Consider the following 18,660-nt stretch of genomic DNA (forward strand, 5'->3'; position numbering starts at 1 on the left):
ACCACGATAATAATTTCGATCGCTTACAGCATGACCACTGTAATGATTTCGATCGCTTACAGCATGACCGCTCTAATAATTTCGATCGCTTACAGCATTGATGTTGAAGATTTACAGAAAGTCGAACGGGATGACGGACAACATACATAATTGCAACAAAAAAGTTCTTAACGGTGTGTTTACATTATGTCCAGCCCAGGTGTAAATCCCTGAAAATCCCGTTGATTCTGCACCCTGAATAAGGATGTGATAAATGCAATAATTGTGATCGCTTACAGCATTTATGTTGAAGATGTACAGGAAGTCGAACGAGATGGCGGCCAACAGATCGAACAGGAACCACCCATTGACATAGTTGATGGCGATCATTCGTGCCTCGTACACCACTTGCCCGCTTTTGTTGACCAACGAAGTGCGGAAGTAAAATATGATATCTGAAACGAGGTGAGAATTTTTTTATTAAATCTAAAATTATTTTAATTCGAATTTAAATTTAATTATAATTATTTAAGCTCGAGTACATCGAAAGTGTGAGGCTAATTAAAGCTCGCTTTCTGGATAGAACCAGTGAGGAATTGTCTATTGGAGAGATCTAAGCCATTACCCCCGGTCGCTAGGCGGACACCATATACATCACGCCACGGCGAATAGATACACATATGCAATCGTAGAATGAACACAGAGCGAAATTTCGATGTTTATAAGACTGGAGACTAGCATACCACTTTCCCGAATTAGTTGACGAACGACGTGCGGAAATTAAATATGATAACTAAAAACATATATTATGGAGGAATTAACGCTTTCGTAATGAATGCACTATTATATGGAGAGTGACTGCATTGCATGTACTATAATATGGAAGGTATTGCATTCACTATTATTTGTATGGTTTTGTATGCAATATTATATAAAGAATATTTTGTAGTGCATGCACTATATTATGGAAGGTATTGCATTCACTATTATTTGTATGGTATTGTATGCAATATTATATAAGATGTATGTTGTAGTGCATGCACTATAATATGGAAGGGATTGCATTCACTATTATTTGTATGGTATTGCATGCAATATTATATAAAGAGTATTTTGTAGTGAATGCACTATAATTTTGAAGGTAGTGTATTCACTATTATTTAAAGGGTATTGCATGCAATATTATATATTAGTTATTTTGTATAGCATTCACTATTATATGGAATGTAGTGCATTCACTATTATTTTAAGGTATTGCATGCAATATAATATATAGAGTTATTTTGTGCATGTAATATAATATGGAAGGTAGTGCATTCACTATTTTATGAAGAATATTGCATGCAACATTATATCGAGGGTATTGTCGCACTATCATAATGCATACAGTTTTATATTATTATTATTATTATTATTATTATTATTATTATTATTATTATTATTATTATTATTATTATTATTACTATTAATATATTATTTTTATTATTATTATTATTATTATACCAATATTTAATCATTGATATTCTCTTAGAAACCACCGAAAAGAATAAAAAATATGTAAACTATTATTTAAACTCGCCAATGATTTTTGTACATAAAGTGTAATAATTATTTCTAATGCTATCTCCTGATGAAGATGAAATAGCATTCCAAATCAATAGAACATGAAATGAGCTATCAATATGCATCAGTATTTATTGAAATTGGTTTATGTTTAAGGAGTCCCCTGGGTGTCATTTGTGGTTGGAAGTCGGTGTTACAAGACCGGTTAAATGACAAATGCCAACATTTTGTTGCATTATTAATGATGTCATGACATGTGGGATATTGTACAAATATCTTAATTTGTGCCGGACTTAAAATCAACAACGACAGGTTAAATAATTGTTTATGATTATTTAATTGAAAAAAATCTATAAAAACTCATAATAATAAGTTTATATTTAAGTGCGATATTAATACATGTTACGATGATCCAAATGTATTAGCATTTTACAGATTGTTGCTTTTAACACATTCAATACAATATTATGGCATGTTAATGGTTAGGTTGATTAATTATATGATGAATGTACGTCCCCTCCCATTTGGAAAAGGAATAGATTATACATACGTTTCTTTTTAATAACATGTCAATTTGGTCTAGCGTGTATAGTAATTACTTTTTATGGAATAAATTATCGTGTATTGGTGAACTTAATTAGATACTATGCAAAAATTAATCTGTGTTTCCCAGTTAAGATCGAGTCTTTTAAGTGTACGACTTTTGGTATGACGTTGCATTGAATTACACAGCATTCTCAAACACCGATTGAGCATAAACACATGCTATTCGTATATAGCGGAGGTATAATGCATACATTTAAAGAAGGAATTGTAATGTAATCGATTTGAGTAAACTAGAAGTACACACGTTTGTAATTTATACAGACCTTACATAATGACGATATTTGCGACAGCTCATTAAATAATATTGCGAATCGCGCGGTGTAGTTTGATATTTTTGTTTCAAAACATAGCAATCGAGAGATGTTTGTCAAAAATCTTCCCCACCCCCACACCAAAAATTACAACAACAACAACAACAATAAACTTGCAATTAATTACAGGTATAAATCAGCCAGAAAAGAAAAACAATTAAGTGTAGCATAAACTCGATGTTGCTGTATTTTAAGCACCCTTATATTATTAAATTCCTAGTATCATAATTCATCAAACAATTATGGAATTAAATGTCGGCGTTTTATCAGAGTTCTACATGACCAGTGTACCACTTTAATATTTCCATATATTCACAGCGCCTGTGACTTTCACGAAAACAGCAAAAACAATAACGTCAATGATTTTCTATCACGAAATAAAGCAAGTGTGGCCCTTTTTAAAATAATCACGGTAATATTTTGATTGTGTCTGTATATAAGACGCAGTGGTGTATTAGACGCAGATAACTTAAGTCTGGAAAACAAGTTGCGTCGAAACAAAACCAGTAATTTCACAAATACCAAACATAAATAGAACCTCGACTACAACATCGGAATAAATGGATTCTCGCTGGTTCTGCTCAGCTCGTGTAAATGCGGCGTTGTAGGGCACGAGGATTGCCGTGTGCACAGCAGTATGAGCAAGTCTCAGCCGATCTTGAACACTCCATAGTGGACCAATATATACTTGGACTTCTTTACTTCTTGGACCTTGTATTCCGGCATCTTCGTTGATATGGAACTAAACTGTAAATCGTGAATAAGTTAGTTTAGTAAAACTGTAGGCCAATCTTGAATACCGTAGTCCATAGTCGACCAAAACACTTGGACTTCTTTATTTCTTGGACCGTGTATTCCGACATCTTCGTTGATATGGAACTGAACTGCAAATCATAGTGGACCAATATACACACTATACAAATTAAGGAAAATCTTGAAAAGTCCAAAGTGGATCAATATTCACTTGGACTTATTTACTTCTTGGACCTTGTATTCTGACATCTTCGTTTATGTAACTAAACTGTGAATCATGCAAATAGTTAGTTTAGTAAAAATGTAGGCCAATCTTGAATACCGGAAATCCATAGTCGACCAAAATCACGTGGACTTCTTTTCTTTTGGACTTTGTATTCGGGCATCTTAGTTGATATGAAACTAAACTATAAATCATAAATACTTTCGTTGAATAAAAATGCAGGCCAATCTTGAAAAGCCCATATGGAACAAAACTGTTAATCATGAATAGGTAAGTTACACAATTATGTGATCCATATCGCTTTAGACTATAGTATAATAAAGGACGATAGTGGATAAATATACACAAGGACTTCTTTTTTCATGGACTTTGTATTCAGGTATCTTCGTTGATATGGAACTACACTGTACATGGTGAATAGTTATGTTGGGAAAAGTGTGATCTATATCGCTTTACACTATAATTGTATAATAAAGAACCATAGAGGATCAATAAACACTTGGACTTGTTTACTTCATGGACCTTTATTCAGGTATCTTCTATGATTTGGAACTAAACTGTATATGGTGAATAGTTATGTTGGGCAAAAGTGTGATCTATATCGCCTAACACTATTGTAAACTAAAGGACCAAAGTGATCATTATACACTTGGACTTCTTTTCTCCTTGTAGCCTGTAATCGAGCATCTTATTGATATGGATCTAAACTGTAAATGATGAATAGGTTAATTTAGAAAATATTGTTCACTGTCGTTCACGCCTTGGACTTGCGTGATTCAGAGTACAAATATGCTGTTTATTATACAGTAACTTTGATAAATTTTTATGAAAACTGAATTGTACCAGAGCTAAGAACTAACAAAAATATGTAATAAGCATTAAACATTTACGAATGTTTTCAGACATTTTAGTTTAGCGAAAGTTAATCGCTTAAATGTCAAATGGTTTATCATCAAATCGCAAATTTATCTTAGTCATATACGTTTTACCATGTGCATTTTAGGATTAAATTCCCAAAGTCTATTTAATTCGGTGTTTATATAAATTAGTTGATACTTGTGTTATATACATTACGTGAAAAGAAAAGGAGGCCCCACACACGAACACCTTGTTAAGATTGGTTGCTGACAGTTAACCATTAAAGCAAAATAAAATTAAACTTAGTCAATGCTTTAAAAATGTCCGATATTTGTTCGAAAGTGCAAACAACTCAATGAAAGATATCACAAGAAATTATATCGCTTGACAGAGTTTCAAGTTATCTCCAAAACAATCACAAATAAAATAAAACTCTAAATATATTCCTACGTTCAAAAATAAATGCATTAAGACGTTGTAAAGTGAACAAAATACATTGATAACTTGTTTTAACCAGGGCCATATCAAATTAAAACTGTTCCCTTTGGTTAATCTAACTATGGTAACTTTGGTAAGTTTTGAATAAATAAGGTCTCATGGTTGAAACTGTGTGCTTGTTTTGTGTGCATAATAAATGTAGGTTAGAAAATTAACCATGTACATCCTTACGCAATATGTAACTTTATAAACAAATTGACCAATAAGCAATTCCGAAACGCTTTACAAGTTAGATTAAACCTATTCATTTTTGGTCATTTGAATCAAAAGCCTAAAGTCAATTCAAACGCTGTGGACTCCGTTACTTGTGTAGAAGCAGTACTTGGTGTATTTAAGAAAAAAATGCCACACAAGGGCTATACATCCAGTGACCTCCCAGTCGCTAAGCGGACATCATATCTACTCATATCATATACCTTATTTAGTTGTTGTAGCTTCGACTTCGCTCGGTTGGCTCTGTTGTGTTTCTCAAATTGGCCGGATAAGTGGTAAAGCACCGCCCGACTCCTTCGACGCTGGTTCTGCGCACCAGCAAGTCCCGGAACTGTTCCAGCGGAGCGACCTTGGCGCGCCTGGCTTCGCCTCTGTATGCCTCCGCCATTTCTTCTGTTAGACATACAACCAATACAAAAAATAACCTGAATCCTGAAGAAATATTATCAGTAGGTATATAACGATGTTTTATTCTGTAATAGTCATATTACAGATTGCTTAATCAACTCGAGTCAATGCCATACGATGTTAAACATTAAAGAATGCACGCGGAAAAATAAAAAAAATATTCCTGATATATTTCGCCTCAATAGGCTTTTTCAAAGTTTGTTTTTATGAATGGATCACATTTTCTTAATGTTATTCAACATAACACTTGTATAGAGAAGCCACTAAGCAAATAAACCGGAATTGACTTCAAACGTCAAAACAAGCTTGTTTTCAAAACACCAAAAATATTCAAGAATGTTACAATAAGCGGTGGGACGGTCCATGCAAAACAGGTTTGGTTGTAAGTAAGTGTTCATCAATAGAAACTGTGAAAATATTGGCACTCAACGACAAATGTATGCATAACAGATAACTTCTAAAGTGTTGGGAATTTCATGTTTGCATATATTCAATTAACTTTTAATCCATGTAAAAACAGCATCAGAAATTGGAGACATACGCCAGTATGTGCTACATTGTAGAAAACGCCACTTATCTGTGTAATTCCAAATTCTGACCCATTTCAAATCTTTCGAAAATTACATACAATATCAAATTTGCATAAAACGGCCACCGGAAAAACTTTGCGAAACCGAAATTTCGCAAACTTAAGTACCCTTTTTCTTAAAGATTTGCTACTTTGAGACATAGTATGCGATAAAAGTCTTATCGTTGATTAATAATTGGTTATTTTCACTCAAAAAACGCGTTTTCTTCACTATGAAATTTATAAGCAAAGTTGGGGTTCCCATGGGATTTTTGCATTTTCCCATGGGATTTTCGATTTTCCCATGGGATTTTTTCTCCCATGGGATTTTTTTTCTCCCATAATTTGCAAATGGGAGAAAAATCCCATGGGATTTTGAACATTTTAAAAAACGTGTTTTATTTGCGTTTGCAAGTATTTAAACGTTATTTCAGGACTGTATATTGGTTTTATGCCAATTATATATAAAAATATTTAGTAATAAAAAAATCCCATTTTAAAATGGGAGAAAAAAATCCCATGTGATTTTTTTCTTATTTTGAGAGATTTATTCATGAAACTTTCAGAAACATCATATTTTATGAAATGATGAACAACTACGATATTTTAATGCGTTTAGTCGTGTTTAAAAAAAAAAAATCCCATGGGATTTTTAAATCCCATGGGTTTTTTCTCCCATGGGATTTTTTCACCCATGGGATATTTTTCCAATGGGATTTTTCAGTTTCGTAAGCCGAATAAGTTTCTTAATGCGAAAAACAACAATAAAGGAAATAATAATTATAATTTTGAATAATAAATTGAATAATATAAATAACATGAATATTTTTAAAATGAGTTACAATTAAAGGTTTATGCTAGTAGAACTTATCATTTCTTGTTCGAGCAGATGGTTGAGTCCAATTGGTGAGTATGCCAGCTTAGAACCAGTATAAATGCATCGCAGACAGACAACGCTGTCATACTGTACACACCGCTGAGTAACAATCTTTATTGCATTTCATTTTGCAACAGAAAATGAACTCCGTAGTATAATTGATCTTATATATGCCCTCTGCTTTTGAAAGCGTGCAACACATTAACATAACAATAAGTCCATGCCAAAAACTATGTGCAAATTCCATTCAAAGCTATATACACATTATAAAGGTCAGATGACCCGCGTCATGCGAAAATGGGTCTTATGTCATATGCGGCCGAAGTTGGTCCATCCAAGCTTGTCCAACCGCGCAGTCTGGTCAGGTACTACGCTGACTGATATATAAAGTCAAGCCATGATTCGTGGTCTCATATCCAAACTCGGTAGCTCCTGTGCGAAACTTTCACCGGAAACGACGGCACCGAGACGGGCGCTCGAACTTTGCGGATGCGCGTTATATGTTATATATAATAGCGCGATGTGTTTTTTCTTGCCTCAAATTAGTTAGCCCAATCAGCGTTTTATTGTGTTCTTTGCTTCTACTATTAACACGAACTTCAACTGATACGAACATGAATTTTATTTTAATATGTTTATTTAATGCTCGGAAAACTCATTGTATATTTAGACTACTACTTATAAAACAAAGTCGGGTTTTCAACATCTGTTTTCGGCATAAAAATTGTTATTCCAAACCAGATTTTACGCACTTTACTGTACAAAATACCGTTAGGGCCACCGTGGTTACTCATTAAAATCCAGAGGGCGAGAATGCGAGAACGCGAAAGTACGATGACGACAGTGCGACAATACGATGACGACAATGCGACAGTGCGACAATACAATGGCGGCAGTGCGATAGTACGGGGCGACAATGCGATAGTCATATCGTACTGTCGCCGTGGTATCATCGCAATGTCGCCATCGTTCTATCGCATTGTCGCCATCGTATTGTCGCACTGTCGCCATCGCATTTTCGAATTGCCGCCATCATACTATCGCGTTATCGCATTGGCACCATCGTACTATCGCACTGTCGGCTATCGCCATCGTATTGTCGCACTGTCGTCATCGTATTTTCGCACTGTCGTCATCGTATTATCGCACTATCGAACTGTAGTATTGTCGCCATCGTACTATCTCACTGTCGCCATCGTATTGTCGCACTGTCGTCATCGCACTGTCTGATTGTCGTCATCGTATTATCGCGTTCTCGCATTGTCGCCATCGTACTATCGCATTGTCGCCATCGTATTGTCACCCTGTCATCATCGTATTGTCACATTGTCGCCATCGTACTATCGCGTTCTCGCGTTCTCGCCCTCTGGATTTTAATGTGTAAACACGATGGCACTAACGGTATTCCGTAATACTGCTAAACCACAGTATGATTAGGTCACTCCCAATGCTCAAATCTCTATGTCTATTTTAGTAACAACACATGTCTATGGAAGGATATTTAGGTAAAAGTTACATCATTCGTGGTGAATATTTACATTATGACTGATGCTTATTCTAATTTGCTTTATGACAATTCCAACATGCTTGTTGTCTATTCGTTTATACTTGATGATTGCTGCAACATTACATCATTCATGAATAATATTTACATTATGCGTGATGTTTATTCTAACATGCTTCATGACAGTTCCAACATGCTTGTTCTCTATCGGTTATACTTGATGATTGTTTCAACATGCTTGATGACTATCCAATGTTTGTGTGTTCATTATTCCTGAAACCAGTCATAATCGGTTTTGCCACTAAGCGTCATTAACAACGGCAGTTAGCAACAGGCAGTAAGCAGAATGCAAGTTACTAAATTATGACATCAGGTGGCGCGCGTTTATTTTCCGTATGTTGAATAAATTACTTTTCGGAAAAAAAAGCGAAAACATCCGAATCATTTTGACTAGTAAACTGAATAAGCTGAATTAGTTCCCTTCGTTATATAATCTCCATTAAACTAAATACGTTCATTATTGCCAAGAAGACCAGTAAGTTTACACAATGAATTGACTGCCGTGAATGTTTTTGATATTTTTAAGATGCAATTGGCACTCAAGAAATTATACATGTATTTTATTCAGAACATAACGGGGCTGATGTGTTGGAATTGTGGCCCTTCCCTAGTCCAAATAATTACAGTAGACGTAATCTACCGATGTGCATTGCATATCGACCTCATATTTATAAAGTAGCCCAAACCCCCATTGCCACAGACCTGTGCGTGAAACTTTCAGATTTCTCTAGTCTGTTTACCATGCTATAATTACAATTTCTATAAACACATATTTATCATTTTATGACTATATAATGTCTGTGGTATACAGAGAAACCTGAAAGTTACAAGTACTCGTGTCTAGTACTGTACAACTATTGTACTCCTCGTTGAGAAAACAACTACTTCATCTACATGTATTAAAATATCATAAAACATAATTTTCAATCAAGTTGGAAAAAATCAATAAATAAATGTCATATAAACAGGTTTGTCATGAACGTTGACGTCGCTCTTGGTTACCAGAAAAATTCCCACGCACGGATTTCAACCGTCATTGTTTACAATCAATTAAGTGCATAAGTACTTGAATTTGTATAGTGTTTTTTAAAAGTGTCCAGCTACAGGTGGTTAGCGTGTGGCTATAATACTAGTTAGTGAAAACATATTTTGGAATGATAAGTAATCATATTATAACGAAAAATCAACTTTTCTTAAAAAAAATAAGTTAAATATATATTCAACAAGGTATCCAACTCGAAATCATCCGAAAACGGGATGCATCGTTTTAAACAGCCATTACTTCATCAATTTTGCAGCGATTTTCACGATCTTGGTCTTTTTCAACGCAGAAATAAATTCCCTTTCTGGAAATGTATATGTCTTGCAATATTTTTACAAATACTGGGTCAACTTTTAAAAAATAACACGATACACAACTCGCGTGACCCAGCTGTGATCGATCAGACAGTATTCATGACTGAAATCTTCACGGGGAAATGGGCATTTTCCCTGCAAAGTTCACGAACCTCGATACCATAATTCAATAAAACGTATGAAAAAAACATTCTTACCGTGCTTGCCGTAGAATTATGCATCAAAACTAACTGTCCAGCGCATTTTCAAACCTTTGTTTACATACATTTCAACCAACTGACATTTTAAAGGGGCCTTTTCACAGATTTTGGCATTTTTTAACTTATTCATTAAATGCTTTATATTGATAAATGTAAACATTGGATCGTAAAAGCTCCAGTAAAAAATCAAGAATAAAATTAAAAAAGGAAAAGAACATTGCCCGGAGCAGGTTTCGAACCAGTGACCCCTGGAGTCCTGCCAGAGTCCTGAAGTAAAAACGCTTTAGCCTACTGAGCTATTCCGCCGAGTACATATACTTGACGTATTTTATACATTATATAAGCAATCTTCGTAGTTTCACAAAATTTAACGACAAAAACAGAACTCTCCAAATTATTCAATCGTTTCGCGTTGCAACGCTTTATAATTTTTAGGTTTTAAAATCGTCAAAAGATGCATATAATGGCTATATTAGACCATGGTAAATGTTCAGTATTACTGTTTCCTCACAAATATCATAACTAAAACGAAAATGTGCGAATCTGAAACAACTTTTTTCAATTTTGTCAATTTACCAAAGCGTGAAAAGATCCCTTTAAACACAAGAGTGATTTCATTGCTCCAATGCGGAGTTGTGTCTTTACAACTGGAGATTTCATTCATAAATACGGTCTGATCGATAACAACTGGGTCAAGCGAATTATGTATAGCTTTATTTCTTAAAATTTGACCCAGCATGTGTAGAAATATAACAAAATATATACATTTCCTAAAAGGAAATTCATTTCTGCGTTGAATAAGACCGGGTCATGAAAATCGCTGCAAAATTAATTTAGTAATGGCTGCTCAAAACGATGCACCCCGTTTTCGGATGATTTCGAGTTGGATACCTTGTTATATATAAAACGGTAGTGATTTTTTTATATAGAAAATTTGATTTTTCGTTTTAATATGATTATTTATCATTCAAAAAGATGTTTTCACTAATTATTATCATAGCCACACGCTAACCACCTGTGTGTCCAGCACGTGTGCCGGGAGAACAGGGCTTAATGTATTTTTGTTAAGCTCTATAATATTTATATCCAATCTGTATGAAAAAATGTCGGTGAACATTATTCCGGTGTTAATTTTTGAAAATATTGAGGCATTCGTTAATTATGGATCTAAAACGGAACATTAATCCGCAAAAAAAAACACCGGGCATATTGCATATTAGATCGGACACATGAAATTATTTCGAAAGAAAGCAATAAGAGTTTCAATTCTACATGAGTAAGTCTCGCTGTGCACGATTACGCTCTTACTGCTCGTATATATTTGACTCTTGGCAAATACCTAGTGTTTTATTTTGCTTAATCTAAATTGTGTCATGCATCTATATGTACTTAAAGCAGCATGACCAACAGCTCTTTCATATGTGAAAGAGATTGACACGAAATACCTACCCATCTATAATAAAGTTTATATGTGCACTTCAATATTATAGTTTTAAAGCATTTTATGTGGTGCAATATAAAAGTACTCTAGTAAATTTGAAATTATGTAATCGATTTCCTCTCAACATACATGCAAAGTTCCAGATAACTTTTTCAGCAAAATCTTGGTTTACACTCTATAATAATCCAGCCTTAAAGTCTATTATTAATTCTTTTTTTTCAGGTAAATATAATTTTTGGCACATCCGCATTTAGGTTTATAGTCTAAGAAGAGCTAATGACAATTGCCGGGTTACAGCAGACTTTTTGCGATAAAAAGACCAGATAATGGAAAACGTTCGGCTTTTCGACTGTTGTAAAGATGGTCTGTTATTCATAATAACGTTAAAGTGCTGTTGATTTCATAATTGTAATGAGGGCCTAGACGAGTGGGAACTCATTGATAAAATGTTTACATTATATGCATTGATATTGAGTTTTACGCATGATCACACATTTTGAATTCTTATTTTATTTTTCCAATGTGTAACCGTACGCACAGAATTTAAGTCTACTTTTTTACTAAATTTAATTCAATTTTTTACGACTTTAAGCGTCTTATCTGGAGCTCTGCATACATGCATTAGTAGCATATATTGAAATATATCCATAGACTTTCTTTGGTTATTGAAGGTAAATTACTGTACACAAATTATGGTTAGTCATTAACCAAAAAAAAGTTAAGTCTACAAACACACGCCGGGTATGCGAATACTTCGTTTACGGATGGCACTTCACTTACAGAGAACAACAAACGCCACGCGCGAGAGGTGAGTTCTTCAGCTTTTTTGTATTTATGTTCTGTTTATTTGGTTTTTAGACACATAACATTGTTTGGGTGATTAATGGTATAGCACTTCGTATTGCGAAGAAAGAAATTCTCGAAAAAACGGTGAATTATTAAAAAAAACGATAAAAGTCCATCGATAATCAGCATGAATTGAATGATCAGTACATATTTAAACAAAATAAACATACTTGGAAATAAATCAAGAACGTGCTTACTGTTCGAAATAAAAGATCAATATATCCAGTAATGTTACAACATGTTACATTTTAGTTTACTAATGTATTTGAGAAAATTCAAATGCTTTAAGAGTCGCATGCACATTTTTCATCTGCACTTCGTTTACCGATCATCTAAAAAACAATGGCACTTCGTTTCCCGACATCTAGACACTTTTTTCCAGATATTACACACTCGTTTTTTGTGAATCAAAAATGCAGAATTCGCTGTGGAATACTGTTAAAGTAAGCAGGCAATAAATAAAAATGTATGTACTTAGTACGCAAATAAAAAACGAATTACCGAAGCATGTTCTTATCCCTTTGAAATATGATTATGATTTGGTATAAATGTGAAAGATAAATGTTAAACAAATTGGATATGGCTAATGAGTAAAATCTATATGACCATATATTTTTAATTACGTTCTAAGCGGTTGATGTAAAGCATTTATCTTTATGTTCAAATGAAGGTACTAAGGCTATTTACTTATATATTAGATAGCATGTCATGAATAATCACTCTGCTTAAACTGCCTCTCAGAGATTAATATCAGCAGCGATGCAGGTTCGAAATTCTATTGGAACTTTTTGGCTCAATGCCAATAAACGAAAATAGCAATAAAAGAACGGGCGGGGTTGATATAATCACACGACAGTGGTGTAAAAATTATGCATATCCGTCTTTGTTTTTAATATAAACACAACACATGCTGCATATAAAGTTCTATCCAATATAGCACCCTAAACTTCGTTTGTGGGGGTATACTAAGCACTGACTCCATAATATGACATTTAAACATTTTATGTACGCATTCCTTTTTTCCAGAATCAGTTGTTTTTACGATTTAATTTTAACCGTGATTCTTAAAACTCAACCAATACAGTGATTTAGGGTCAGGTGAATCGCACTTCGAGCAAACGTTAGCGTTGCGTAAAGGGAAGTGCTCCCTATAAGCAGGGCTCAAAATTAAGGGTGTTTTACCATTATCTTTTTAATTTTGTTGCTACGCATAAGTATCGTCTTGATGATGCGATTCAAATAAGCACAACCGACATAGGACTTTATAAAGAACAAATGTGTATTTGCCTCATAAAGACCCCTTCACTACCGTTATCTAGAGCCCTGCTTAAGTAAAATTAAACACGATTGTGTTGATCCGCATTATCCGTACACATTTATTTAATAATAAATATTATCTTATTTGAAAATTGCAATTATAATAAACATAGTATAAATTAATAGTAATGTGATTTTTGAAAAATATTTTTTAAAATGTTTCGTATGAATAGCCATAATATAAATAAATGCTTTTAAGATAGAAGATAAAACTCAGTTATTAGAGTGCCCGCTTTGTTGAAAGTCTCTGTAATCTGAAGTGCCCTTTATCGGTAAACAAAGTGCCTGCAACTTTATGTATGCCACCTATTACAACATGCACTATCTGTGTTTATATTTCATTGAATGCTATCAAAATTTCAGTATTTGAAGCACAGTGATTACTCTACATGCTGGAATAGCAAACAATTTCTTGCAATAATTCTAAGTAGTTTCATTTTGTTAAAATGTTTACTCTTCATTCAGTTTATGCTGTTTTCCGATCGAATTTTCTATTTTTTGGGCAAAACTGTACCATTCTTCCGTGAAATTGTGTATTCCCAATACAAAAGGATACACCATTTATCAACTCGACCATGTGTCTTGTCTTAAAGACTAATCTTTAGGATATAACTTTAAATAAAACAGAGGAACTTACCTCTAGCGCGTGGCGTTTGTTGTTCTCTGTTAGTGAAGTGCCATCCGTAAACGAAGTATTCGCATACCCGGCGTGAAACACGCGGTTAATTTCGGTTCAGTAGCAAATATCTTACAAAGGTGCGCAACTTCTCCTATAACATAAAATTTCCGTTATACGCCGTAAATTTCCGTAGTCCTCCGTAGCATTTCGGAATGACTGTCAATTGACATCATTGTATCATGCATGATAGTATGTTGCTTTGTGCTTGGGTGAAACTCACATCTTACCATCGCGTTAATTTATTAAACGCATTAATATTTGATTCCATTATGCACTGCGCCTATTGCACAAGTCTCTCTGCACAAACCAACATACACATATGCAGCATGCAATTAACGAACAAGAATGTTGCATCTGTACACATGCATGATACCATTAAGCAGAATGTAAATAGACATTGGACATCAGGCAAGATGTAAGTGTCATCAAGCATGAAAAGGTGTCTACATACTAATTGAAAGTACCATCAAGAATCATGACACAGTCACAAAGAAGGATGTAATTTTTACCTAAATACCCTTCCATATTTGTCGGCACTGTGTGTTTGCTTAATTTCACTGAAGAACGTCTACTGGTAAATCTTACAAAAAAAGTGATAAATAAGACTGAGTAGCAATTTTTTCGGCGTTGCTGTTTAACGTCAAATTTGGTCTTTCAACGAACTTCTTAAAAGCCCATTGAATTTTAATGAAGAAGTTTCCCGCTTGTAGGTCCGAATGAATTAAATCAAATTTTGCAATTGGCAATTTGATAGAAATCCCCATAAAACATTGCACATAGCTTTATGAAATAAACAGGCCACATTGAACGCATTCACGATATCCAACAGCTCTCTTTGCAAAGACCTATCTAGTGTTTCTTGGCCGTGTAAGATCTATAATTAGAACATCGTCACCTAAACATCTACTTATAGAAGAGCATATTTTGGGGAAACAAATTCAATAAGAGTATAAAACGTCCACGATCAATAATGTGTAGTTTGTTAAAGATATCACGGCAGTAAAATCATAGCACTTTAAAGAGACCACAATCTGGTACATTTGGTCAATTGTTGCGTCCGTGGCGGACAATACATTTTTAAAAAGAAATCGTACAAAAAAACAAACACAAAGTTCTTCGTAAGCTTGTTTTAATCTTAAAAACACATAATCGACAGTCATTCCAGTCAAATACAATAATAACAGTCAGCACTCTAGAGATCAAAATTGCGGATATAAATATTTAATTCAGGGATATCAAGTGTATCAAGTTCGAATTCCGGAAAAAATAGCCGGTAGTCTGGGGCATTAGGTCCCTTACAGGGATAAAAGGTAAATCCCCGCCCGAGCCGTAGCTAACTGATTTATTGTAGTCTTTCTAGTTGCAATTTCTGGTGAGTACAATGCGGAATATTACGGATATTTGCAACATGTCGAAGATTTTCGGAAAGTAGCGAAGAGGTTTTCGTCAACTAATATTCATGTTCGTGCCGGCCGCTAACTTATCAGAATCAAAAAAAAAGAACCAGGAAAAATCGGTACCGATCGCAAATTTCCGGAATTCCGATAAAGCTTCAACATAATTTGTTCTCAAATGATCGCGTACTCGAACGAATCTGTCCCTACGCCTCCAACTCCCTTTAAATCTCATCGGACGTACATTGATCTCAAAATCTATCCTTGACGACTCAAATCATATTTCCTGAATAGTTTGGCCTATTGACGTCCCTGTAATTATAACAATGGTCTTTTGGATAAACACCGCTAAGTTGTTGCAATATAATAACCGTTTTAAAATAGTTACCGGTTTTCATTTAATAAAATGATTAAGTCATATTCGAGATTTCAGCGATTGCCAATATTTTGCTTTTGTTTCTCATAAGCATATGGTGCTTGGTATCTGCTATTGACTCCTATGTAGATTGCAAATATTACATAACCCTTAAAGCGGCCGAGCGCAGATATCTGCATTTGGCCGCTAAAAAGAAAAATCTTTGCGCATTAATTTAATTCAAATCTCATTATCATAATCAAAATCATCATCATCGTCGTCGTCGTCACTACTACCACCACCACCATCATCATCATCATCATCATCATCTTCTTCTTCTTCTTCTTCTTCTTCCTCCTCCTCCTCCTCCTCATCATCATTAACAACAACAGCAACACCAACTTAACATCATCATCAAACAACAATAAACATCGGTAGCATACAATGTGCTTCATCAACCATACATAATTATATGCGTTAAAACACCATAATAGAACAGCATGAATGAAGCTGTCTATTACTCTTTTATATTTCCTATACCAATATTTTTGTTTCGTTAATTGAAGGACTAGTTGAAATCTTCTATAAAAGCCCTCCCACCCCCCAAAAATAAAAAAAAATAAAACATAATAATAATAACCCTAGCAAACAACAATAAACATAGGTTAGTTAGTATACACTGTGCTTAAGCAACCATGCATAATGAATGTTTATGACTTCGGACCGTTGTGATCAAATTTAAAAAAGCAAGATGGTATGTATGCGGCACACAACACATAGATAATTATAGTTTTATACCTTAAACGTAGTTCATCAAAATAAAGATAAGTTATTATCTATGTAATACTTAAATTAAGTTTATAACGTATGCATATTTGTCTAAAACTTGTGAAATGTGATTCGTAAGCCGACGACAACATTATCATTCGGACCCTTCTCCCCACCTAACAATCGAGATTAAACACCTGTGGAGATCCCGATCTTATCACTGAATAAACCGGTTCAATGATGTCAAGTCAAATAAAACATACTATTACTATCCAAATAAATATCTATCAAAAAATGTAAATTGATATACCTACTTAACTAAAACTAAACTTAAACGATTAGCAAGAAAAATATATAAAGAAGAAGCAGGCAAAGTAGACAAATTAATTGTAACATATGTTTTCTCAGTCTCCCACTGTTGAACAATATAAATAGTATTTATCGCCACCCCAAAAGGGATCTTTATCACACGTTTGGCTCAACTAATATATAATTGTGACAGGACAAACTGTCAACAAATACCTTGTTAATGTTTTATACATAACTCCAATCAAAGGTCAACTTCCAAGGAAACTGCGGCATGTTAAAACTGTTGATTATGACAAAATGTTGTTTAGTACAAATCAGTACAATAGCGTCTGTTATGTGGCCTATACTAATCCAGTTAAATAAAACTTTAATCGCAGAAAAGTTTAGATTCTTTACACCTTTAAAGGGGCCTTTTCACAGATTTTGGCATTTTTTTTAACTTATTCATTAAATGCTTTATATTGATAAATGTAAACATTGGATCATAAAAGCTCCAGTAAAAAATCAAGAAAAAAATAAAAAAAAGGAAATGTACATTGCCCGGAGCAGGGTTCGAACCAGTGACCCCTGGAGTCCTGGCAGAGTCCTGTAGTATAAACGCTTATGCCTACTGAGCTATTCCGCCGAGTACACATTCTCGACGTATTTTATACCTTATATAAGCAATCTTCGTAGTTTCACAAAATTTAACGACAAAAACAGAACTCTCCAAATTATTCAATCGTTTCGCGTTGCAACGCTTTATAATTTTTAGGTTTTAAAATCGTCAAAAGATGCATATAATGGCTATATTAGAGCATGGTTAATGTTCAGTATTACTGTTTCCTCACAAATATCATAACTAAAACGAAAACTTACGAATCTGAAACAACTTTTTTCAATTTTGTCAATTTACCAAAGCGTGAAAAGATCCCTTTAAGAAAATATATATAACAGTTCTTTCCTGTTTTAACAAAATGATACATTTAAAAATAAATTATGAAGCATCGCTAGCAATATTAGAAAGAGAAGTAGAAGGAGAATTATTATCAATAGTAGCAGTAGCAGCAGCAGCAGCAGCAGTAGCAGCAGTAGCAGAATCAGTAGCAGTAGCAGTAGCAGTAGCAGTAGCACTAGCAGTAGCAGTAGAAGTAGCAGTATCAGTAGCCGTATCAGTAGCAGTAACAGTAGCAGCAGCAACAGCAGCAACAGCAGCAGAAGCAGCAGCAGCAGCAGCAGCAGCAGCAGCAGTAGCAGTAGCACTATCAGAAGCAACAGCAGCAGCGGCAGTGGCAGTGGCAGTAGCAGTGGCAGTAGCAGTGGCAGTGGCAGTAGCAGTGGCAGTAGCAGTGGCAGTAGCAGTGGCAGTAGCACTATTAGTAGCAGCAGCAGCAGCACTGGCAGCGGCAGTGGCAGCGGCCAGTGGCAGTGGCAGCGGCAGCGGCAGCGGCAGTGGCAGCGGCAGTGGCAGCGGCAGCGGCAGTGGCAGCGGCAGTGGCAGTGGCAGCGGCAGCGGCAGCAGTAGCAGTAGCAGTAGCAGTAAGAGTAGCCGAAGCAGTAGCAGTAGCGGCTTTTTTCTTTTTTGTTTTAGAAGT

The sequence above is a fragment of the Dreissena polymorpha genome, chromosome 10, assembly GCF_020536995.1.
Source record: "Dreissena polymorpha isolate Duluth1 chromosome 10, UMN_Dpol_1.0, whole genome shotgun sequence".
Classification (NCBI taxonomy): Eukaryota; Metazoa; Mollusca; class Bivalvia; order Myida; family Dreissenidae; genus Dreissena; species Dreissena polymorpha.